Source organism: Scyliorhinus torazame, chromosome 6 (assembly GCF_047496885.1).
Source record: "Scyliorhinus torazame isolate Kashiwa2021f chromosome 6, sScyTor2.1, whole genome shotgun sequence".
Classification (NCBI taxonomy): domain Eukaryota; kingdom Metazoa; phylum Chordata; class Chondrichthyes; order Carcharhiniformes; family Scyliorhinidae; genus Scyliorhinus; species Scyliorhinus torazame.
Genome location: NC_092712.1, coordinates 62,774,452 through 62,786,479, shown reverse-complemented (window position 1 = coordinate 62,786,479; position 12,028 = coordinate 62,774,452). Strand labels below are relative to the sequence as shown.

At 50.1% G+C, this 12,028-nt stretch overlaps 1 protein-coding gene across 1 annotated transcript in view; it reads left to right on the top strand.

The window, feature by feature from the left end:
• The window catches only part of adarb2 (adenosine deaminase RNA specific B2 (inactive)), a 1,014,773-nt gene that overhangs the window by 902,645 nt on the left and 100,100 nt on the right, over positions 1–12,028 (top strand).

Sequence of the window (12,028 nt, the reverse complement as noted above, 5' to 3'; positions counted from 1 at the left end):
CTGTTTGGTCACCTTCTCAAAGAACTCAATAAGGTTTGTGAGGCACGACCTACCCTTCATAAGACCGTGTTGACTATCTCTAATCAAATTATTCCTTTCCAGATGATTATACATCCTATCTCTTATAAACCTTTGCAAGATTTTGCCCACAACAGAAGTAAGGCTCACTGGTCTATAGTTACCGGGGTTGTCTCTACTCCCCTTCTTGAACAAGGGGACAACATTTGCTATCCTCCAGTCTTCTGGCACTATTCCTGTAGACAAAGATGATTTAAAGATCAAAGCCAAAGGCTCAGCAATCTCCTCCCTAGCTTCCCAGAGAATCCGAGAATAAATCCCATCCGGCCCAGGGGACTTATCTATTTTCACACTTTCCAGAATTGCTAACACCTCGTCCTTATGAACCTCAAGCCCTTCTAGTCTAGTAGCCTGAATCTTAGTATTCTCCTCGACAACATTGTCTTTTTCCTATGTGAATACTGACGAAAAATATTCATTTAGCACCTCTCCTATCTCCTCGGACTCCAAGCACAACTTTCCACTACTGTCCTTGACTGGCCCTACGCTTACCCTAGTCATTTGTTTATTCCTGACATATCTACAGAAAGCTTTAGGGTTATCCTTGATCCTTCTTGCCAAAGACTTCTCATGTCCCCTCCTGGCTCTTCTTAGCTCTCTCTTTAGGTCTTTCCTAGCTAACTTGTAACCCTCGAGCGCCCTAACTGAACCTTCATGTTTCATCTTTACATAAGCCTCCTTCTTCCTCTTGACAAGTGTTTCGACTGCTTTAGTAAACCACGGTTCCCTTGCTCGACCACTTCCTCCCTGCCTGACAGGTACATACTTATCAAGGACACGCAGTAGCTGTTCCTTGAACAAGCTCCATATTTCCATTGTGCCCATCCCCTGCAGTTTTCCTCTCCATCCGATGCATCCTAAGTCTTGCCTCATCGCATCATAATTGCCTTTCCCCCAGATATAACTCTTGCCCTGCGGTATATACCTATCCCTTTCCTTCACTAAAGTAAACGTAATGGAATTGTGGTCACTATCACCAAAGTGCTCACCTACCTCCAAATCTAACACCTGACCTGGTTCATTACCCAGTACCAAATCCAATATGGCCTCGCCTCTCGTTGGCCTATCTACATACTGTGTCAGGAAACCCTCCTGCACACATTGGACAAAAACAGACCCATCTAAAGTACTCGAACTATAGCGTTTCCAGTCAATATTTGGAAAGTTAAAGTCTCCCATAACAACTACCCTGTTGCTTTCGCTCCTATCCAGAATCATCTTTGCAATTCTTTCCTCTACATCTCTGGAACTTTTCGGAGGCCTATAGAAAACCCCTAACAGGGTGACCTCTCCTTTCCTGTTTCTAACCTCAGCCCATACTACCTCAGTAGACGAGTCCTCATCAAACGTCCTTTCTGCCACCGTAATACTGTCCTTGACTAACAATGCCACCCCTCCCCCTCTTTTACCACCTTCCCTGAGCTTACTGAAATATCTAAACCCCGGCACCTGAAACAACCATTCCTGTCCCTGCTCTATCCATGTCTCCGAAATGGCCACAACATCAAAGTCCCAGGGACCAACCTATGCCGCAAGTTTACCCACCTTATTCCGGATGCTCCTGGCATTGAAGAAGACACACTTTAAACCACCTTCCTGCCTGCCGGTACATTCCTGCAACTTTGAAACCTTACTCATGACCTCATTACTCTCAACATAGAACATAGAAAAATACAGCATAGAACAGGCCCTTCGGCCCACGATGCTGTGCCGAACCTTTGTCACAGATTAATCATAGATTATCATTGAATTTACAGTGCAGAAGGAGGCCATTCGGCCCATTGAGTCTGCACCGGCTCTTGGAAAGAGCACCCTACCCAAAGTCAACACCTCCACCCAACACTAAGGGCAATTTTGGACACTAAGGGCAATTTATCATGGCCAATCCACCTAACCTGCACATCTTTGGACTGTGGGAGGAAACCGGAGCACCCGGAGGAAACCCACGCAGACACGGGGAGGATGTGCAGACTCCGCACAGACAGTGACCTAAGCCGGAATCGAACCTGGGACCCTGGAGCTGTGAAGCAATTGTGCTAGCCAGAATGCTACCGTGCTGTCCATAAGAACAAATAAATCTACACTATATCATTTTACCATAATCCATGTACCTATCCAATAGCTGCTTGAAGGTCCCTAATGTTTCCGACTCAACTACTTCCACAGGCAGTGCATTCCATGCCCCCACTACTCTCTGGGTATACAACCTCCTGTGTACTGGAGCTACAATTCAGGTTCCCAAGCACCTGCTGAACCGCAGTGTGGCAACTAGTGGATTTTGACAGTAACTTCATTGCAGTGTTAATGTAAGCCTACTTGTGTCACTGATAATGATTATTAGATGGACTGTCAAACGTGAGTTGTTAATGCCATTCGGACTGACCCATCCATCCTATTGACCACATGTCCATTATCCCCCAGGACCTCCAGGCGACAGCGCCAGCCCATCCAGGGTCCCCCCTGCTTCCCATGTGAACACCTCACACCTTGGAGGAGAGCTTAGAGGGTGCCACCATTGATGTGCCACAGCTTTCATCCCCAGCCTCCACTAGCGCAGAGACACGCACCTCTTTGGGCAACGTTAATGGTCAGGCTTCTGGGGCACAATCTGGTGAGCACCTCCCAGTTGCTGATGTACATCAGGTGGAGGCAGGAACGCCCAGGCGAGACATCAATCGGAGGGCCGCTGGATCCCAGGACCCAGCTGGGTCCCAATCAGATGCTGAGCTTCGAGAACAGGTTTACCCAGATGGAGATGTTAGGGTGCAGCCGGGACATTCAGAGGGAGATCTCAGCGACACTCCAGCCGGTACATAGCCGATTGGAGGAGTCCCAGAGGCTAACGGGCACAGGCGATGGTGCCAACAATGTGTGGCACCGAGGCCAACACTGCTAGAGTGGAAACCGCAGTGGAGAGCCTGGTGAACTATGTCAGCTGCGTTAGTGGAGGCATCCACGGCTCGCGCAGGCGTTGATGGCCATGGCTGAGGATCTTGCCAGAATGTCCATCTCGCTGGTAGACGTGACCCAGTACCAGGTGGACCTTGATGAGGTGCTGCGGGAGATGTCCCAGTCTCCGGTGGGCATTGCCGAGGTGCTCCAGAGCATGTCCCAATCACTAAGGAACATCACTAAGGGCTTCGACACCATGGTGCAGACAATGGGGAGCAGGCAGAGCTAGCTGATGCAGCCCCTCTGTACCAAGGTGAACCCCAGGGCCCTATGGGCACCGACCTGGAGTAGGGGCTTTGGATGCCAACCCAGACCCTTCCTTTGGAGTAGCGACGGCGGCCACCAGCTTCCCCGGGTTCTAACCCTCTGACGATGACGTGCCTCGCAGCCAGCACCCGGTTCAGTGCGGCACGACTCTGCATGTGCTGCCGACATGTTTGCCAGGGCCCTCTGGCCCCAGAGCCCTCACAGGAAGCACGCCAGGGGCATCGAAGGCCATGGGACGTGGTAAGCAGCTGGCTGCCTCCACCTTTGATGTGCATCTGGGGACACACCTAGATGTCGCGGTAGAGCTAGGAGGGCAAGGCAGATCGAGGATCGCTGAGAGTACACCGTCGAGGGGGCAGGGTGTAGGTACGGGGTAAGGGGAAGAGTCTGCGCTCGGGGGGAAAGAAGGTGTGGGCAGCACCTTCGGGAGAGTGTGGCAGTGGTGTACCCCTGTTTGAGTTACATTAAAAAATCTTCACCACAACCAATATGACACCTCTGGCACTTTCCTCCGCCCGCCGACCAAGCCCATGCCCTCAGACATGGTGGTCTGGATTCCCCGTGCCCCCTCCCCGCAGGCACACCACATGCAGGTGATGGATGTGAGCAAGAACTCAGGAGACAGGCAGAGGTCAAACTATGGCATAGAATGAAGAGCACCAGCACCCAGATCTCTGCTGGTTATTAACATCTCCCTGCCCTCGACACTGACCTGCTGACAGTGCCGACACAGTCTCAACACCCTGCATTCATGTAACACAGATCCTAGGAGAGTGGGAAATGGTGGGGGGGGAGGTGGGAGGATGGTGAGGGTGGGGGGCACAGAGGGATAGGGGAGTGGGGTGTGGGGAGGAGGTGATGGGAGGGGAAGGGTTACGATGTCGGACTAGGCCACATCCTATTTGAAGCGGGCGATGATGAGGGCCTCCCTGGCCCTCCGGGCTTGCCAGATCCTTGTCGCTGCCGCCTGTCCTTCAGCCTCCGGCGGTCTTCGGGTTCCTCCCTGGGCTCGTCCTCCAGTCGCTCCTGTCCGGCGCCTCCTCATTGTCGTCCTCCTCCTCCTCCTCGGTGGCCACATGTTCCTCCTCCTCCACCCGAGCACGTCACCCCATTGCTGTGCCAGGTTGTGGAGGACACAGCAGACCATAACAAAGCGGGCGGCTCCCCAGGGGGTGGACTGCAGGACATCACCGGAGCGGTCGAGGCATCGGAACCACACTTCGAGCAGTCTAATGACAGCCCGAGTTGCCTCATGGGCCTTGTCGTCGCCGCGCTACGGCGGGAATCCGATTTCGCCCAAGGCAGCGGGCCGGTTTGGCCCAACGTGGTTCTCGTTTTCAGCCTCCTCGCACTCTCGCTCGAGCACAACGAGGCTACCGAATCGCGCCCAGGGTCTCCTTTCTTCACCTGCTATCCTTAATTGGGTGGCAGGCCCTCAGGCGACCATGGCTACCAGTGGTAAAATTGCCAAACAGGCCGCACTGTTGGCAAGAGCAAGCTTTGGACCCGCTTATTATCCCGGATCAGAGACCGGATACCATTTGTAAAATTCAGCTCATGAGTTCAATTCCCACCATGGTAGATAGGAAATTTAAATGTAGTTAAATAAATACATCCGCAATAAAAAAAAACATCCCAGTTCAGTAATGTCTTTTGGGGAAAGGAAATCTGCTGCCCTCACTAGTCGGGCCTGTCTGTACTTCCTGCCTCACAACAATATGGCTGACCCGTTAATACGATTAAGCAAGCCGTTCAAGAAGCTGCTTCACCACCACCTTCCCAATGACAATTAGGTCGACTTGTGAAAGGACCGCGAATGAGGGGGCACAGTTTTAAAATAATTAGTAAAGGAAGCAACAGTGATATTAGGAAAACCTTTGCAGTGGGTGGTTAGTGTGTGGGATGCCCTGCCTGAGAGTTTAACGGAGGCAGGTTTAACTGAAGCATTCAAAACTGTTATCTGAAAAGGAGTAATGTTCAGGGTTCCAGGGAGAAGGTCAGGGAAATGGAAGCTTTAAGTTCCTGGGGGTCACCATCACCAACAGTCTGACCTGGTCCACTCACGTTGATGCAACAGTCAAGAAAGCCCAACAAAGTCTCTACTTCCTACGGAAGCTAAAGAAATTCGGCATGTCTGCATCAGTTCTCACAAACTTCTACAGATATGTGATAGAGAGCATCCTATCCGGCTGCATCACAACTTGGTATGGCAACTGCTTGGTCCAAGATCGCAAGAAACTGCAGTGTGGTGAAGTCAGCTCAACGCATCACACAAGCTTGCCACCCCCACATTGATTCTGTCTACACCTCCGGCTGCCTCAGGAAGGCAGGCAGCATTGTCAGAAACCTCTCACACCCAGGCTTTGACCTCTTCCAGAACCTTCCATCAGGCAGAACATACAGAAGTCTGAAGAGCCGCACATCCAGACGTAGGAACAGCTTCTTCCCCACAGCTACTAGACTCCTCAATGACTCTCCCTCGGACTGATCTGTTAACTGTAAGAACACTATTCAGGACGCCCTATGTGGCTCTCCAATCACTATTTGTTGATGTACCATTTGTCAATGTTCTCTGTCAATTATATTTTTTGTCGACTCTGGACGTACTGTGTATGTTCCCATGGCCGCAGAAAAATACTTTTCGCTGTACTTTGGTACATGTAACAATAAATATCAATCATTCGGAAAGATGGTGCAGACACGATGGGCGAAATGGCCTCCTTCTGTGCTATCACAGCTCTGTGATTCTGTCATCCCCTGAATTAGGGATGGATAATAAATAATGGCCTTGCCAGCCATGCCCCACTTCTCGTGAATGGACCTTTTGAAATACCTATAAACGGAGGTGATGTTCTATGCCCATTGAGCGGTTGCATTATACCATGAGATAAGATAGCAACAATAAAACTGACCAAGAAAACACTGAGGTAGCATTTAACTTCGGCTCCCATCTTTGGTGTAAGGGGAAACCATTTTCTAATTGGGCTGATTAACAAGTGTAAAGTAGTTCTAATTAGAATAGTCGAGTCATCTCTTTCTCTTGATAGCATAATGAATGTATCCTTCAACGTTAAGCATAAGGTTTGCGAATTCTGAACTGTAAAGAAATGTTTTAATTAATGTAATCAGTCCATGCAACAGAAATCAAATTACCATAATTGATAGGCTTTTTTAATGTTTAGAACACAAATTGTATACCGAGTTAAAAATAAAGTTCCAACTGGCTTGATCCAGTGTCTCATTGTAGAATTCGTGCTTAACCATGTTGAGTTGGCATCATCTGAGCCAGCCGAATGCTGTTTGAACCATGGGGCAGAATCATCCATTCCGGGGACTACATTCAATGGCAAGAAGAGAAAGTCAGTGTGATTCCGTCTGGATGGTGGAATGGTTGAACAGGCGATCTTCCACTTTCAGCACTAATTCAGCATTAATTATGTATCAGCGAGTCTCGTGGCAGTGCGAGCAGGAAGTGGTCCTCCCTGCCATTACCTCCTGGGGCCAAAGGTCCTGGCGCCATAGTTAAACGGCACTTGGATAGACATTCACTAACTATAGGCCAGGAGCTGTGATGAAAAATACATGATGGCTCCGAGGCACAAGAAATCCTCGGCTCCATGGTTCGGCGAGGTTTCCCAGGATTCTCCTTCAGGCCTGTCCAGGAAAGGCAGGAGGCCCTCTTTCCTAGGGATTGGAGCATAAGGCCTTCCACCTGACAACATTGGGCTTCGGACAAAGTCTCCAGGGAGGTCCGCATTCGTGCGGCCCAGAAAAGGATCACCCTGCTGTGCCGCAAACAGATGATCTGCTGCGCTACACCAGGGTAAGTGAAACCACTACTCACTCCAAACTCACACTTTCAGAAGGGAATCAGGCAGTCAAAGGGTTAGAGTCCATGGGGATATCACACACAACCAGCAGGTGAGACACCAGCACTGAATGTCTCACAGCTCCTTCAAGCTTACCATCTCATGTAAGTGCCTGCACAAGCGGTGCCTTCATCCCTGGCTTGGGAGAGCTCAGCAGCGACAACAGGCATGCATACTCCTCAACTTCCCTTTTAGCCATTGAGTTTGCAGTCAATCCTGCTGTCTTTATGTAGGACAGGATTGTTCATGACAAAAGAGCAAGAACCTGGGATCCGGGCCCGATCCAGTTTTGAAGAGCAGGCCGCAGAACCCGCTGGACAGGAGAGAGATCATTTGTGACCTCTTCCAACAAGTCAGTGAGGGTCCATCTAGTATACATTGATAAAATGCGGACAATGACTGTGAGTGATCTTTAATGTATGATCCTGCTTAGTCAATCACTAATTCTCTATCCTCTTTATTCCAGGTACCATTATGAAAAAGGGGAGAACGTCCTCCTCCAGATGATTCAGCAACAGCCCCCAGACCACGTCTATAATCCTCCGGTCATCGGGATTCACTTTTCCTGCTGGCAACGCACCCCTACCTGCGGGTTTCCCGGCGGAGTGTGGTGGTTTCTATGGGAAATTCCATTGACAAGTGATGGGAAAATGGAATCCCTCCACCAGCGAATGGCGTGCCGCCGAGAATCACATGACTGGGGGATTGGAGAATCCCGCCTCACGTCTGAGGAGGGGGCACAAGTATCCTCAGAGGCAAAACCGTTACTTCATTCACCGTCCACCAGTGCAGATACTCGCACCTCGGTGGGACATGGTTTGAGAGTAGACTCGAGTTTATAATCTGGTGATCACCTCAGATACAGGTCCACAACAGGTGGAGGCAGTGACAGCTAAGGACCTTGACACTCGGAGGACTACTGAAGATCAGGCGCCTGCTGAGCCCGAGTTCAATGATGAGCTTCTGGACTCAGACACAAGCGACCTCTGGGAGATGCAGTGATGGACAGGGGAACATCGGGCTGAGTTGTCAGAGGCCATCGCAGACTGGGCCAAATGGTGAAGGAGTCCGTCCACGTTCTGTCTGCAGTCAGTGAAAACTCAACAGCTGGAGACCCAGGACTCCACAATCTGGGCACCATTCCACATTGAGAGTCAGGAAATCACCCTGAGGCCTTGTCCGAAAAGACTGACAATAGTAATGGAGTTAACAAAGGACAAAGGAATAAAGGAATGTACAGCACAGGAACAGGCCCTTCGGCCCTCCAAGCCCGTGCCGACCATACTGCCCGACTAAACTACAATCTTCTACACTTCCTGGGTCCGTATCCTTCTATTCCCATCCTATTCATATATTTATCAAGATGCCCCTTAAATGTCCCTATCGTCCCTGCTTCCACTACCTCCTCCGGTAGTGAGTTCCAGGCACCCACTACCCTCTGCGTAAAAAACTTGCCTCGTACATCTACTCTAAACTTTGCCCCTCTCACCTTAAACCTATGCCCCCTAGTAATTGACCACTCTACCCTGGGGAAAAGCCTCTGACTATCCACTCTGTCTATGCCCCTCATAATTTTGTATACCTCTATCAGGTCGCCCCTCAACCTCCTTCGTTCCAGTGAGAACAAACCGAGTTTATTCAATCGCTCCTCATAGCTTATGCCCTCCATACCAGGCAACATTCTGGTAAATCTCTTCTGCACCCTCTCTAAAGCCTCCACATCCTTCTGGTAGTGTGGCGACCAGAATTGAACACTATACTCCAAGTGTGGCCTAACTAAGGTTCTATACAGCTGCAACATGACTTGCCAATTCTTATACTCAATGCCCCGGCCAATGAAGGCAAGCATGCCGTATGCCTTCTTGACTACCTTCTCCACCTGTGTCGCCCCTTTCAATGACCTGTGGACCTGTACTCCTAGATCTCTTTGACTTTCAATACTCTTGAGGGTTCTACCATTCACTGTATATTCCCTACCTGCATTAGCCCTTCCAAAATGCATTACCTCACATTTGTGTTAGGGCGGTATTGATCAGGAATTAGTGTCCAGTTGACACTAAACTCAGATTTCACAACCTTTTTGCTTATGGGAAGGTGGAAGGACTAAAGGAGTAGGTAAGGAATTCCATGGTTTTCAAGCCTTGCACAGTAGGATGTCTCCGGGTTATATGCCACACTGCACAACTTTCATTCCATCGACTGACGCAGAGATCCAAAGTGATGCAAAATGGGGACAAAGCTGGTGGTCTGCCCCTGGTGGCCACCCACGGACACTGTCGCGAGACACAAACCCGATATTGATTTTACCCGTGAGCTGCTGAAACTAAGCGGCTGGTCCCCTGCTCGGAGACAGATAGGCAATATGGCCTGTTAGAGTGGGAAGGGGTCCCTGAGGTGGGTAGGCGAGAGGGGGGTTAGAGTGAAAATGATGTGGGACCAGGAGGTGCGCAAAAGCTGACAAAAATTTTTTCCTATTTCCTAATAGGCTGCAGCGGTCCCTTTAGTGACCTCAGGCTAGGCTATTTTGTAAGACCATTGGATATAGGAGTAGAATGAGGCGCCATTTGACCTACCGAGTCTGCTCCGCGATGTGTCATTTATATCGCGGTTTGCAGTTGTAAGGAACTAGGATTCCGGTTGTTCCAAACACTGGGCGAGATTCTCCACTACCACGCCGGTTGGGAGATTCACCTGGGCCTCCAAAATTTCCCGGGACGCCGGTCCGACGCCCTCCCGCGATTCTCCCAAGCGGCGGGAACGGCCCCGTCGAGTTCCGCGGGCCGCGGGCCGGAGAATCGCCGGAGACACCCAAAACGGCGATTCTCCGGCACCCCCGCTATTCTCAGGCCTGGATGGGCCGAGCGGCCAGGCCAAAACGGCGGGTTCCCCCCGGCGCCGTCCACACCTGGTCGCTGCCGTCGGGAACAGCGCGGGAACGCTGGGGGTTGCGGTCTGCGGGGGGGGTGAGGGGGGATCCTGCACCGGGGGGCACCTCAAATGTGAGATGGCCCGCGATCGGTGCCCACCAATCGTCGGGCCGTCCTCTCTGAAGGAGGACCTCCTTCCTTCCGCGGCCCCGCTAGATCCGTCCGCCATCTTCTTGCGGGGCAGACTCAGAGAGGACGGCAACCGCGCATGCGCGGGTGACGCCAGTTATACGGCGCGGCAGCGTCATGTATGCGGCGCCACCTTTACGCGGCGACAAGGCCTGGCGCGTGTAGATGACGCGGCGCCGATCCTAGCCTATTATCGGACCCTGAATCGGTCGGGATAGGGGCCGTTTTGCGCCGTTGTGAACCTCGACGGCGTTCATGACGGCGTGGGCATTTCGGCGCGGGAGTGGAGAATCCCGCCCATGAACTGTAATCAGGAGTTAATACTGAGAAAATGGATTGAGGAAAGGATATGGAAATTCCCAAACTGCATCTTTGACTCTGCCATTTCTATTACAATTTCCTGTTGGCCATGCTGGAATCCCTGAGATACTTGATGGTTATTGGATTTTCTACACGTTTTGAAGACTCTCAGGACTATTTTCTTCACTTGTGCCCAAAGTTATCCTGGCCTCTGCCCTTCCTTTAATTCTGTTTCCAGGCCAATTACTTCCTGCAACCAAGAGGAGGTGTAAACAATCTGCTTTCAGACATATCCAAATATTCTGATGTAATTTTTACTTTCATAAGTATTCAATGCTCTCAGTTACAATTTGATATGAATAGTTCTAATTTGGAATGAACTTGATAAAAAACATTTGATAGCGCGTTCAAAGCTACCTCACGTGCTCAAAGCAATTTCTGAGAAACACACCCCACCCTCTGCCTTGCTGGCAGTTTCCTTATCTGTTATTCCTTATTTGGACTTGTTATGTTCATTTTGGCTTCCACCTTGCTTCGCCTAGCAGTGATTTCTGTGAGTTCCTGGTACATCCTTGAACCGTCAGCTAAAATGATGTAGAATGAGGCCCCCATCTCCACCTGCATCTTGTTATTGTAAGTTCTGTTCATCCCCGAAGGTCAGTCACGTACACAGTTACAAAAACTTTAGCACTGCAGCTTACACAAAACTCCACTTGACATCTTATTTCCCATCAAGCACTATTGTTGACATCTTATTTGTGAGCCAGAGTTATTCATGTGAAAACAACACAAAATGCTCATTTCTCATAATTCCCCCCCTTTTTTTTTACTCTTGTTGCTTTGTCACACTATGTCGCCCCGTCTAGCCTGCCCCAAAATTGTCCAACATCCTCTCAACCTCTCTTTCTATGGGGTCGTCCTCCCCTTCAGTCTTCCCTCTGTCTAGTAGGCAAATTGTTTCCTGGCCTCCTTTACCCAGAGGTAATGGCATCTGCTTGGACAAGGCTGTTTCGATGAGCCACTGCACCAAGCCTCTTACACACGGGATGATGCAACAGCCTATAGCCGCCAATGCTCCTATCACCACGGTAATGGAGGTGAGGATGGATACAATTAACCCTTTCCATTTCCAAAACATTCATCAAATGAGGTGGGTATGCTTCGTTTAGATCGTTTCCCTTTAACACTCCCCTTTTCCTTTTGTCTTTCATAGGCTATACTGAATGGTATGGCTAGCTGAACTAATGTGCATGTCCCTTTCCATTAGGGGGGTAGAGTGGGTCTTAGGATTTTTCCTCCGCAACACCACCATACATCCGCACGTGGTATTTTTAGTGATGAGTAATTGCCCTGGGTGGTCGCGTTCTCAGTCTCAAGACGCGTCTTGAGTCCTCCCATATCTTTACTTAGTCCCGTATCAGAACGACTTATACACGATTTATGATGCGTCACGGTAACCAAGAAGGAGGGAGGGTTTGCTGATTGTTTCTGCTTAACAGGAGGAAA